The sequence below is a fragment of the Podarcis bocagei genome (genome assembly GCF_964188305.1).
Source record: "Podarcis bocagei genome assembly, contig: HAP1_SCAFFOLD_83, whole genome shotgun sequence".
Taxonomy (NCBI): Eukaryota; Metazoa; Chordata; class Lepidosauria; order Squamata; family Lacertidae; genus Podarcis; species Podarcis bocagei.
The window spans coordinates 165,416-176,873 of record NW_027670323.1 but is presented as its reverse complement, the minus strand read 5'-3'; positions in this window follow the sequence as shown (position 1 = coordinate 176,873).

Genomic DNA, 11,458 nt, shown 5'->3' with positions numbered 1-11,458 from the left:
AGGGCAGGGCGGCCGTTCCTTGCCTGCCTTCAGTATAACACCACAGCTTCCTTTTTTTTAAAAAAAAAAAAAATCATCATCAGGGCGTCACGCCCCTCTGACATTACTTCTGATTATCCGCAGAAGTACGGAATATTTTTTCCTAGCAGTCCCGTGGAAGCCTGGGCAATTTCCTTTGCGCTCACAACACAGCATTAAGGGAAGCCGTTGTTTTGTTAAAGATGTTCTGCCCATAGATTCCTCCGATCAACACCCGCGACGAGAGAACCTTGAGGTCTTGTTTCCGGACAATACCCAGGGCTAACAGGTCCTCCGCCGAGCGATCACTCCACACTCCTCTGCAGGAGAGCGTTGCAGACGTGGTGCTCAGGTCTTCCACTTGTAGCGCTCTTATTTTTTTATTTTAAATATATCTTTATTAATTTAAAATAAATACATTTATGAGAAAACAGACGTACATACAAGTAAACAAACACAATCAAACAAACAAATAACAGAAAAATCAAACCAACCACCACACTATAAGATACAAGAAGATTAATATAATTATCATCATATATACTCCTGATACTGAACACAATTATAAAACTTATAGAGAAGAAATTTAAAACTGGCTTCCAATTAATCTCACTGTACTTTATCTATCCATTACTTTATACCACACAGTTACATACTGTATTTCTTATATAATTTCTTTTTACCTCTCCCTACAAACTTATATTTATACAATACAGGGATCAGTCTAATTCTGTCAAGATGTTTCCTTTTATTCCATAGTTTTCTAAATTTTCTTTAAAGATTCCCCGATGCTTATAGACTTTTTGTTTTGGTTGGCCTCTTACTCTTCCTGTCGCTTTCGCTACCTGCAGATATTCTACCATTTTTTGTTGTTTAGTCGTGTCCGACTCTTCGTGACCCCATGGACCAGAGCATGCCAGGCACTCCTGTCTTCCACTGTCTCCTGCAGTTTGGTCAAGCTCATGCTGGTAGCTTCGAGAAGAGTGTCCAACCATCTCGTCCTCTGTCTTCCCCTTCTCCTTGTGTCCTCCATGTTTTCCAACATCAGGGTCTTTTCCAGGGAGTCTTCTCTTCTCAAGAGGTGGCCAAAGTATTGGAGCCTCAGCTTCATGATCTGTCCTTCCAATGAGCACTGATTTCCTTAAGAATGGATACGTTTGATCTTCTTGCAGTCCGTGGGACTCTCAAGAGTCTCCTCCAGCACCAGAATTCAAAAGCATCAATTCTTCGGCGATCAGCCTTCTTTATGGTCCAGCTCTCACTTCCATACATCACTACTGGGAAAACCATGGCTTTTACTATACGGACCTTTGTTGGCAAGGTGATGTCTCTGCTTTTTAAGATGCTGTCTAGGTTTGCCATCACCTTTCTCCCAAGAAGCAGGCGTCTTTTAATTTCATGACTGCTGTCACCATCTGCAGTGATCATGGAGCCCAAGAAAGTAAAATCTCTCACTGCCTCCATTTCTTCCCCTTCTTTTTTACAGGAGGTGATGGGACCAGTGGCCATGATCTTTGTTTTTTTGATGTTGAGCTTCAGACCATATTTTGCACTCTCCTCTTTCACCCTCATTAAAAGGTTCTTTAATTCCTCCTCACTTTCTGCCAGTTGTTCTGTCAGTTTCTGTCAGTTGTTCCATATCCAGTTCTAACTGTAGCTTCTTGTCCCATCCCACATAGAGATTTCTCAGGAGACAGATGAGGTGATCAGACACTCCCATTTCTTTAAGAACTTGCCATAGTTTGCTGTGTTCAACACAGTCAAAGGCTTTTGCATAGTCAATGAAGCAGAAGTAGATTAGGATTTGCCAATCTTCCGTGTTGGGTATTATTGTGTTTTTCCAATTTCTTGCTACTAAAATTCTGGCCATTGTTATTCCGTACATGAACAATGTTCTTTTCAATTTCCCTATTTCTTTTGGCAAAATGCTTAATAAAAATATTTCTGGCCTCTTTTTGAATGTTGATTTAAATAATTTTAAAAGTTCTTCATATATATTATTCCAATAATAATAATAATAATAATAATAATAATAATAATAATAATTTATTATTTATACCCCGCCCATCTGGCTGGGCCTCCCCAGCCACTCTGGGCGGCTTCCATAAAAACCAAAAATACAGTAAAATATCACACGTTAAAAACTTCCCTGAACAGGGCTGCCTTAAGATGTCTCCTGAATGTCAGGTAGTTGTTTATCGCTTTGACATCTGCTGGGAGGGCGTTCCACAGGGCGGGCACCACTACCAAGAAAGCCCTCTGCCTGGTTCCCTGTAGCTTTGCTTCTCGCAATGAGGGAACCGCCAGAAGGCCCTCGGCGCTGGACCTCAGCGTCCGGGCAGACTGATGGGGGTGGAGACGCTCCTTCAGGTATACTGGACTGAGGCCGTTTAGGGCTTTAAAGGTCAGCACCAACACTTTGAATTGTGCTCGGAAACGTACTGGGAGCCAATGCAGGTCTCGGCGGCCGCTCCCAGTCACCAGTCTAGCTGCCGCATTCTGGATTAGTTGTAGTTTCCGAGTCACCTTCAAAGGTAGCCCCACGTAGAGTGCATTGCAGTAGTCCAAGCGGGAGATAACCAGAGCATGCACCACTCTGGCGAGACAGTCCGCAGGCAGATAGGGTCTCAGCCTACGTACCAGATGGAGCTGGTAAACAGCTGCCCTGGACACAGATTTGACCTGTGCCTCCATGGACAGCTGTGAGTCCAAAATGACTCCCAGGCTGCGCACCTGGTCCTTCAGGGGCACAGTTACCCCATTCAGGACCAGGGAATCCTCCACACCTGCCCGCCTCCTGTCCCCCAAAAACAGTACTTCTGTCTTGTCAGGATTCAACCTCAATCTGTTAGCCGCCATCCATCCTCCAACCGCCTCCAGACACTCACACAGGACCTTCACCGCCTTCACTGGTTCTGATTTAAAAGAGAGGTAGAGCTGGGTGTCATCCGCATACTGATGAACACCCAGCCCAAACCTCCTGATGATCTCTCCCAGCGGCCGCATGTAGATGTTGAAAAGCATGGGGGAGAGGACAGAACCCTGAGCACCCCACAAGTGAGAGCCCAGGGGTCTGAACACTCATCCCCCAACACCACTTTCTGGACACGGCCCAGGAGAAAGGAGCGGAACCACTGTATAACAGTGCCGCCAGCTCCCAGCCCCTCTAGACGGTCCAGAAGGATGTTATGGTCGATGGTGTCAAAGGCCGCTGAGAGATCCAGCAGAACCAGGAAACAACTCTCACCTTTGTCCCTAGCTCGCCGGAGATCATCCACCAGTGCGACCAAGGCAGTTTCAGTCCCATGATGAGGCCTGAATCCCGACTGGAAGGGATCCAAATGGTCTGCATCCTCCAGGCGTGCTTGGAGTTGTTCGGCAACCACCTGCTCAATCACCTTGCCCAAGAATGGCAGATTTGAGACTGGGCGATAGTTGGCCAAACTGGCTGGGTCTAAAGATATTTTTTTTAAGAAGCGGTTTAATGACCGCCTCTTTCAGCGGATCTGGGAAGGCTCCCTCACAGAGAGAAGCATTCACCACCCCGCAGAGCCCATCGCCCAGCCCTTCCCGGCTCGCTTTTATCAGCCAGGATGGGCAAGGATCAAGGAGACAGGTGGTCGGTTTCACTTGTCCAAGCAGCCTGTCCACATCCTTGGAGGTAACAGATTGGAATTGATCCCATGTAACAGGACTAGACAGAACTCTAACACTCTCCCACCCTGGCCCTGCTCCCACCGTGGAGTCTACCTCCTTATGAATCTGAGCGACTTTATCAGCAAAAAACTTTGCAAAAGCATTGCAGGAGATCTTGGGGTCCCTACCAGGCCCCGGTGGTGCAGGTGGTTCCGATAGATTGCGAACCACCTGAAAAAGTCTCCTGCTGCTGTTTTCTGTAGATGCCGTCGCCATTGCCACTTGGTAGGCTTGACGTTGAGCTCTAGCCCGTGTCCAGTCTGATTCAGAGTGAGTTTTCCGCCATCAGTGCTCTAGCTGTCTCAACGATTGTTTCATCGCCCTCAGCTCTGGGGAAAACCACGGGGCTGTCCGGGCTCCATGCAATCGGAGAGGGCACTTCGGAGCCAGACAGTCGATAGCCCAGGTTAACTCCGCATTCCAAGGGGCCACCAGGGAATCAGCCGAGAGGCCATCAACTTGGGATAAAACATCCCCTACCACTCTCTGGAAACCAGTTGGATCCATTAAGTAGCGGGGTCGGACCATCCGAATCGGTCCCACCTCCCTGCAGAGGGGAAGGGTCGCGGAGTAGTCCAGTTGCGCCAGGAAGTGATCTGACCATGGCACTTCTTTTGTTAGTGTCAGATCACCAACATCCGTCGAGGTAAACACCAAGTCTAAGGCCAAGGGGAACCCAAAAGGGATCTGGTTCTGCCTACTCACCTGGGAACGCTGGCCCAGAGTCCGCAAGGCTCTTCTTTTTTGAGGGCCGCTGCTGGCTTGTGTCTTGCTTGCTGGGCAGGGACAAGGGCCGCTGCTGTCTTGAGTCTTCCCTGCTTGGGTCTTGCCTGCTGTCTTGCCTGCTTGCCTGCTGAAAAGTGCTGGTCTGGGGCTGCACCAGCCCTGGCAAGACTAGGGGTCTGGCCTCTGCCGCCCTGGCCTCTGCCGCTGATGGTGTAGGCTTTGCCAATGCTGGCAGTAGGACGGGGGCCTCTTCCTCAAATGAGGGGTAGATCTTGTTTTTGGGTGCAACTTGATTTTTCCTCCTGCCCTCTGTGGCTGATGTTGAAGGCTTCGCCAATGGCAGCAGTAGGGCAGGGGCCTCAGACTCATACGAGGGGTAGATCTTGTTTTTATTTTTTCTTTTTAGGAAAAAAGGCATCCTGCAAGATGCAAAAAGATTAGGAATTATTGGGAAATGATATATAATGAATTGAAAAAACTGTGTAAAAAGACTTTTGTTAAGAAACCAGAAGCATTCCTTCTAGGAATTTTAGACCAAGATGTAAAAAAAGAAAACTGGGAATTATTTATGTATGCAACAACAGCGGCAAGAATTTTATTAGCACAAACTTGGAAGACAGAAGAAATACCCACGAAAGAACAATGGCAAGGGAAACTTATGGAATATGCAGAACTGGCAAAACTAACAGAAAAATTACATGAAAAGGACAACAAAGACTTTAAAAGAGAATGGGAACCATTTACAACATATATGAAGAGGCAACATAAAGAAATGGACTCATTGGCAGGGTTTGAGTGAACAATCACAACTGTCTACAACAAAAAATAAGACTATATGTATTGAGGAAATTTTGGGGAAACATCAAATACGCAAGGTGAACAATAGGGAAATAAAACAAATGTGAGTACGAGGGAAGTCCAGGGGAGGAGGGTCGAAATATGAAAAATTGTTAAAGATATAGTGTTAGAAGTAGAATCCATGGAAAAATCAATAAAAAATTATTTTTAAAAAATAAATAGAATCTCTGGATAAGAAATTGTCATTTTTAGGTAATCTGTTAAGACTGGAATATGATATTCCAGTTTTGATTGCTGGAAATTTAGCAATTGGGAAATATTACCCTGGATATTGACAGAATCTGGGAATGATTCAAAGTATTTGGTATGGTATTTTTATTTGTAAACATTGAAATGAGGAAGTCTTTTTACTCAGAGTGAGAAGGATGACCAAATATTTGACAGACCTGGAAATAGCAAGCTCATGTAGATCAAAGGGGGGAGGAAGTGGATACCATGGAAGAATATTGTAAAATTTGTGGAGGAAAATGATCTGACATGATCTACTATTCCAGCCTGGTTATCTCTTCCTAATTCTGGGTGCTGTGTTTTATTATCTTCAATATCTCTTGTGAAAAGGTCTTTTAATGTACGGTCAGTAAAAGCCTGGATGTAAGGCCTGCCTTTTGTGTGAATAGTTTTGTTTTAGTTTTCTCATTATGGGTGGATCCCAGGACAGACTAGGTCTGGCTGAAGGTCTGCCCTGAAACCTTGCTGGAAGGATCGCACCTTGCTGGGCCACTTTGCAGGAGTCGACTCCTGCAGGCGGCTTGTCTTGCGTGCGGGTGGAGGTGCGCTGCCTGCAGAAGTGGACCCTGGGACTAGCTACCTGGGAAACCTCTGTGCCTGAGGACGCCACAACTCCTGTAGCCTTTTCAGGCTTTGCCCTCGGGTGGGAAGAGCACTGCACCCGAGAGAGGGAAAGGGGAGTCAAACAGGCACTCAAGGGATAATTTCAGAGAAAAAGCTTTATTTCTACCATCCGGGATTGGTAGAAGGAGCTAGAGTGATAACTTCACAAACAAGCACAAGTTCACAGCCATTTGCACAGAGCATATATTCCCCCCCCCGTTCCCTCCCCCTTCTCCCCCTCCTCAGGAGTCCTGCCTCATGAGTTTCCCTGAGCATGAACAGAAAGCTCTTTTTTAAAAATAATAATAATATTTATTGCTTTTCCAACAATTTAAACACTACAAAAAAGAAAAAAAATGGACAATACAATACAACACAAAAACACTACATAACACTAATACTAATAATAATAATAATAATAATAATAATAATAATAATAATAATAATAATAATAATAATAATAATTTATTATTTGTACCCCGCCCATCTGGCTGGGTTTCCCCAGCCACTCTGGGCGGCTTCCACAGAAACCAAAAAACACTAAAATATCATACATTAAAAGCTTCCCTGAATAGGGCCGCCTTAAGATGTCTTCTGAATGTCAGGTAGTTGTCCATCACCTTGACATCCAATGGGAGGGCATTCCACAGGGCGGGCGCCACCACCGAAATACATAACATTAACACATTAAACTAACAAAACAAAACAAAAACAGTTTAAAACACATCACATTTCAATATCTTATCTTTCATTCACTTATTTCCACGACCTCCTCACACCTCCCTTTTTGTATTCCACTTCTATTAATTGTTTCAGCAATTCCTTTCCATCTTCCTCTGTTTTCTATCCTATAATTATCTTAACACATTCTAACCTTATTTTTTCCTTTAACACTCTATTATCTATTTATACTTAATTCCTTATAACATTTATACTAAAGCCATATAACTTCATTCCAACATTTTTCTAACATTCATTAATTTTACAGTATTTCTGTAAATAGTCTTTAAACTTTTTCTAGTCTTCTTCCACCGACTCTTCTCCCTGGTCTCGGATTCTGCCAGTCATTTCCGCCAGTTCCATATAGTCCATCAACTTCATCTGCCATTCTTCCCGGGTGGGTAAATCTTGTGTCTTCCAATACTTCGTGATGAGTATTCTTGCTGCTGTTGTTGCATACATTAAAAAAGTTCTATCCTTCTTTGGCACCAATTGGCTGACCATGCCCAGGAGAAAGGCCTCTGGTTTCTTCAGGAAGGTGTATTTGAATACCTTTTTCATTTCGTTATAAATCATCTCCCAGAATGTCTTAATCCTTGGGCATGTCCACCAAAGGTGAAAGAATGTACCTTCAGTCTCATTACATTTCCAACATTTATTATCGGGCAAATGGTAATTTTTTGCAAGCTTGACTGGTGTCATGTACCACCTATAAATCATTTTCATTAAATTTTCTCTTAGGGCATTACATGCCGTAAACTTCATACCTGTGGTCCATAACTGTTCCCAGTCAAAATTAAAAAAAATCCTTCCAGTAGCACCTTAAAGACCAACTAAGTTAGTTCTTGGTATGAGCTTTCGTGTGCATGCTCACTTCTTCAGATACACTGAAACAGAAGTTGCCAGATCCTTCTATATAGTGAGAAGGTGGGGAGGGGTATTACTCAGAAGGGTGGTGGGAATGGGAGATTGGCAGATAGCTGAGATGAGCCTGTTGACGACTCTTAACGACTGTAATAGGTCTTACAGGAAAAGGCAAGGGGTGAGAAGGTGAGAAATGGTTAGTCAGCCATCATTGTTATGTCCAACATCTTGTGCCCTTTTAATCATAGCTGATTTCACCGTTTCATCCTGAGTGTTCTATTTCAACAGCAAGTTATACATTCTTGACAGATTCTTGATTTTTGGCTCTAACAATTCTGTTTCCAATTTTGATTCTTCCACCTGGAAGCCAATTTTTTTGTCCAAGTTATATGCCTCCATTATCTGGTAATAATGAAGCCAATCTCACACTTTATTTTTCTATTTTTCAAAGCTCTGCAATTTTATACTGTCTCCATCTTGTTCCAGAATTTCCCAATATTTCGGCCATTTGGCCTCCATATTGAGTTTTTCCTGTGCCTTCGCTTCCATTGGTGACAACCATCTTGGGGTTTTCTTTTCTAACAAATCCTTATATCTTATCCAAACATTAAACAATGCTTTTCTGTCAGGGAACTGCCATCAGAGGCACGGGAGAAGGAGAGGGTCTCTGATTCTGCAGGAGAAGGTCCAAGCGCTAGGGGGAGACTCAGCCGGGAAGAAGGGGAAGAGAATGAGTGTAACACCAGGGACCCAGGAGAGCAACGGGACAGGGAGGTGCAGGGGCTCCAGGACTCTTCGTTGGAAGTTAGCGAGGAGAGCCCAAGCACCCCGCTGCCCACGCCCACCCTGCACAGGAGACTCCCGCGCAGTGAGAGGTGGAAACGATTGGGCGTCAAACAACTCTTATGTTGGCAATGCTTTAAGAAACGCCCACAGACAGATTCTGTGAGTGACTAAGGGCAGCCACGCTGAGATGGGCTGTGCAGTCCGGAGGGTTTAACCAGGCAATCTAATGCTCAAACGGAGCAGGATTACGCACGAGTAACTCCCAACCCATTATAGGTGTGTACCCACATGTCAGAACCAAAGAAAATTAAAGAACTGAGTTTCCAAGGGAAAAGAGTGTGGGTGAGTCGAGACATATGCCAGGCTGGGTAAAGGTAAAGGTACCCCTGCCCATCAGGGCCAGTCGTGTCCGACTCTAGGGTTGCGCGCTCGTCTCGCTCAAGAGGCCGGGAGCCAGCGCTGTCCGAAGACACTTCCGGGTCACGTGGCCAGCATGACTAAGCTGCATCTGGCGAGCCAGCACCAGCGCAGCACACGGAGACGCCGTTTACCTTCCCGCTAGAAAGCGGTCCCTATTTATCTACTTGCACTTAGGGGTGCTTTCGAACTGCTAGGTAGGCAGGAGCTGAGACCGAACGACGGGAGCTCACCCCACTGCGGGGATTCGAACCGCCGACCTTTCGATCGGCAGGTCCTAGGCTCTGTGGTTTAACCCACAGCGCCACCCGTGTCCCATATGCCAGGCTACTCTAAGGCAAAAAAGCCAAATGAAACCTTATGCACAAAAACTGCATAACAACAACATAAGGTTTACCTGGCTATACCCTGTCTCTATACTGATTTTTAAAGATGGTAAAAGGTTTATAGCCGAGAACCCAACAGAGGCTGGGATTTTATTGACGCAGCTGGGAATCGAACTTGATGAGTTACTACTACAGGTAATTGAGGAGGCGGCGGCGGAAGAGGTGGATGCAGGAGAAGGACACTCAGGTGAAGCTTCAACACGACCAGAGAAAAGACCAAGAACACACTCGCATGATGTTACGTCTTAAAGGAGTAAAGAGGCCATCAAACAAACTGTTTTATTGAAATGTTTTGGTTAAGGGGAGGGAGGGGATGCGTGCTTTTTCGGAATGTGGAGAGAGGGGATGAAAATTCTTCGATATATTTTCTCTTCCATGGGGGAGAGAGAAATCCTCAGCTTAACGTACACAAAATTCAAAGCAACAAAGAATATGGTTAATTCAATCAAAATTATTTCACTGAATGTCAATGGTCTTACATCCAACCGTAAACGATATAGGTTATCCAGGCTAGCCAGAGAACAAGGAGCTGATATAATATGTCTTCAAGAAACCCATACACAGGCAGGGGTCTTTCCAAGCCTTACCTGGAGATGCCATTGAGCATTGAATCTGGGACCTTCTCCATGCAAAGCAGATGATCAATACCAAGCTATGGGCCTTTCCCTATATACTCTGCAGTCCCACTACTTTCCATAAGTAGATGCAACTAAAATTCAGTCTGCGCACCTGCAAGTAGGCATTTGGGGTCAATATAGTAAAAAAGTATCTCTGTAGAGATAAGGCTATGAACCAGATGCTTTGTATACTGAAAGTGCAGAAAATACTCCTGCCTGAAACATTGGGGGGGGGGGGGGCAGCTGCCAGTTTTTGTCAGCCAATCTTCCTACCCTGGTGCTGTTGGACTCCAATTCCCATCAGCCCTGGCCAGTATCACTAATGCTCAGAGATGATGGGAGTTGTAGTCAAACAACATCTGGAGGGCTGCAGGTTCCCTATGACAATAGCAAAACATACAGAGCAATAATGTGTTTCTCTTTTCCAATTTTTTAAATTAATTTTCCACATTTATAACAGACATAACATATAAAACACACAAAAGAAAACACATTACAATACTAAAGAAAAAAAAGAAACAAAAATATAAACACTTATTACTTCTAAAACCCCATTTAACTTTCATTGTTAACTGACTTCCTCAAATCCCCCCTAACTGAATTTCATTATATCACCATGTAACAGTTCTCCAAAATCATATTTCTAATAAAATTAACTCCTTCAATTTACTATCTTCTTCTCTTTTCTTAATGATCTAAATCCATAATGCTTTACAATTCATTCTTATTCTAATCCTAAACCTGTTTGATACTTTTAAGTGACTTCGAATTATTTTATGTTACAATATTTGGCTAAGTAATCTTTAAATTTCTTCCAATCCTCTTGTGTCTCCTCTTCTTTCTGGTCGCGGATTCTTCCAGTCAGGTCGGCCAGCTCCAAAAAGTCCAACATCTTCATTTGCCATTCTTCTACTGTTGGTATTTCTTGCGATTTCCAGTTTTTGTCTAATAGCAGTCTTGCTGTTGTAGTGCCATACAAAAACAACCTAACATCTTCTTTGGGCAATTCCAATCCTATTATTCCAAGTAGAAAGGCTTCTGGTTTCTTAACAAATGTATTTTTCAACATTTTTTTCAACTCATTATAAATCTTTTCCCAGAAGTCCTTCACCTTGGGACATGTCCACCACATATGATAAAAGGTGCCTTCTTTTTCTTTGCACTTCCAACATAAATTATCATTTGTGTGGTAAATCTTTGCTAATTTTACCAGGGTTAAGTATCATCTATACATCATTTTCATAATGTTTTCTTTTAATGCAGTACATGCAGTAAACTTAACCCCTTTCTTCCACAACCTTTCCCAATCTTCTAACCCCCGGAGGGCTGCAGGTTCCCTATGACAATAGCAAAACAGGTCAGCACGAGCCCAAAACTCCAGGACACTGACCTTCGAGCCCGGCCATGGCTCTGCCTCCTCCTCTTCTCAGGGAGGACACCTCACCGGCCAGCTACGCACGTGTTGCCTTGGACCGTGAACGTGCCTTTGGTTTGGGCTCAGGCAGAGGCTGGAGAGAGGAGGGACCTCACAGCCGGCTT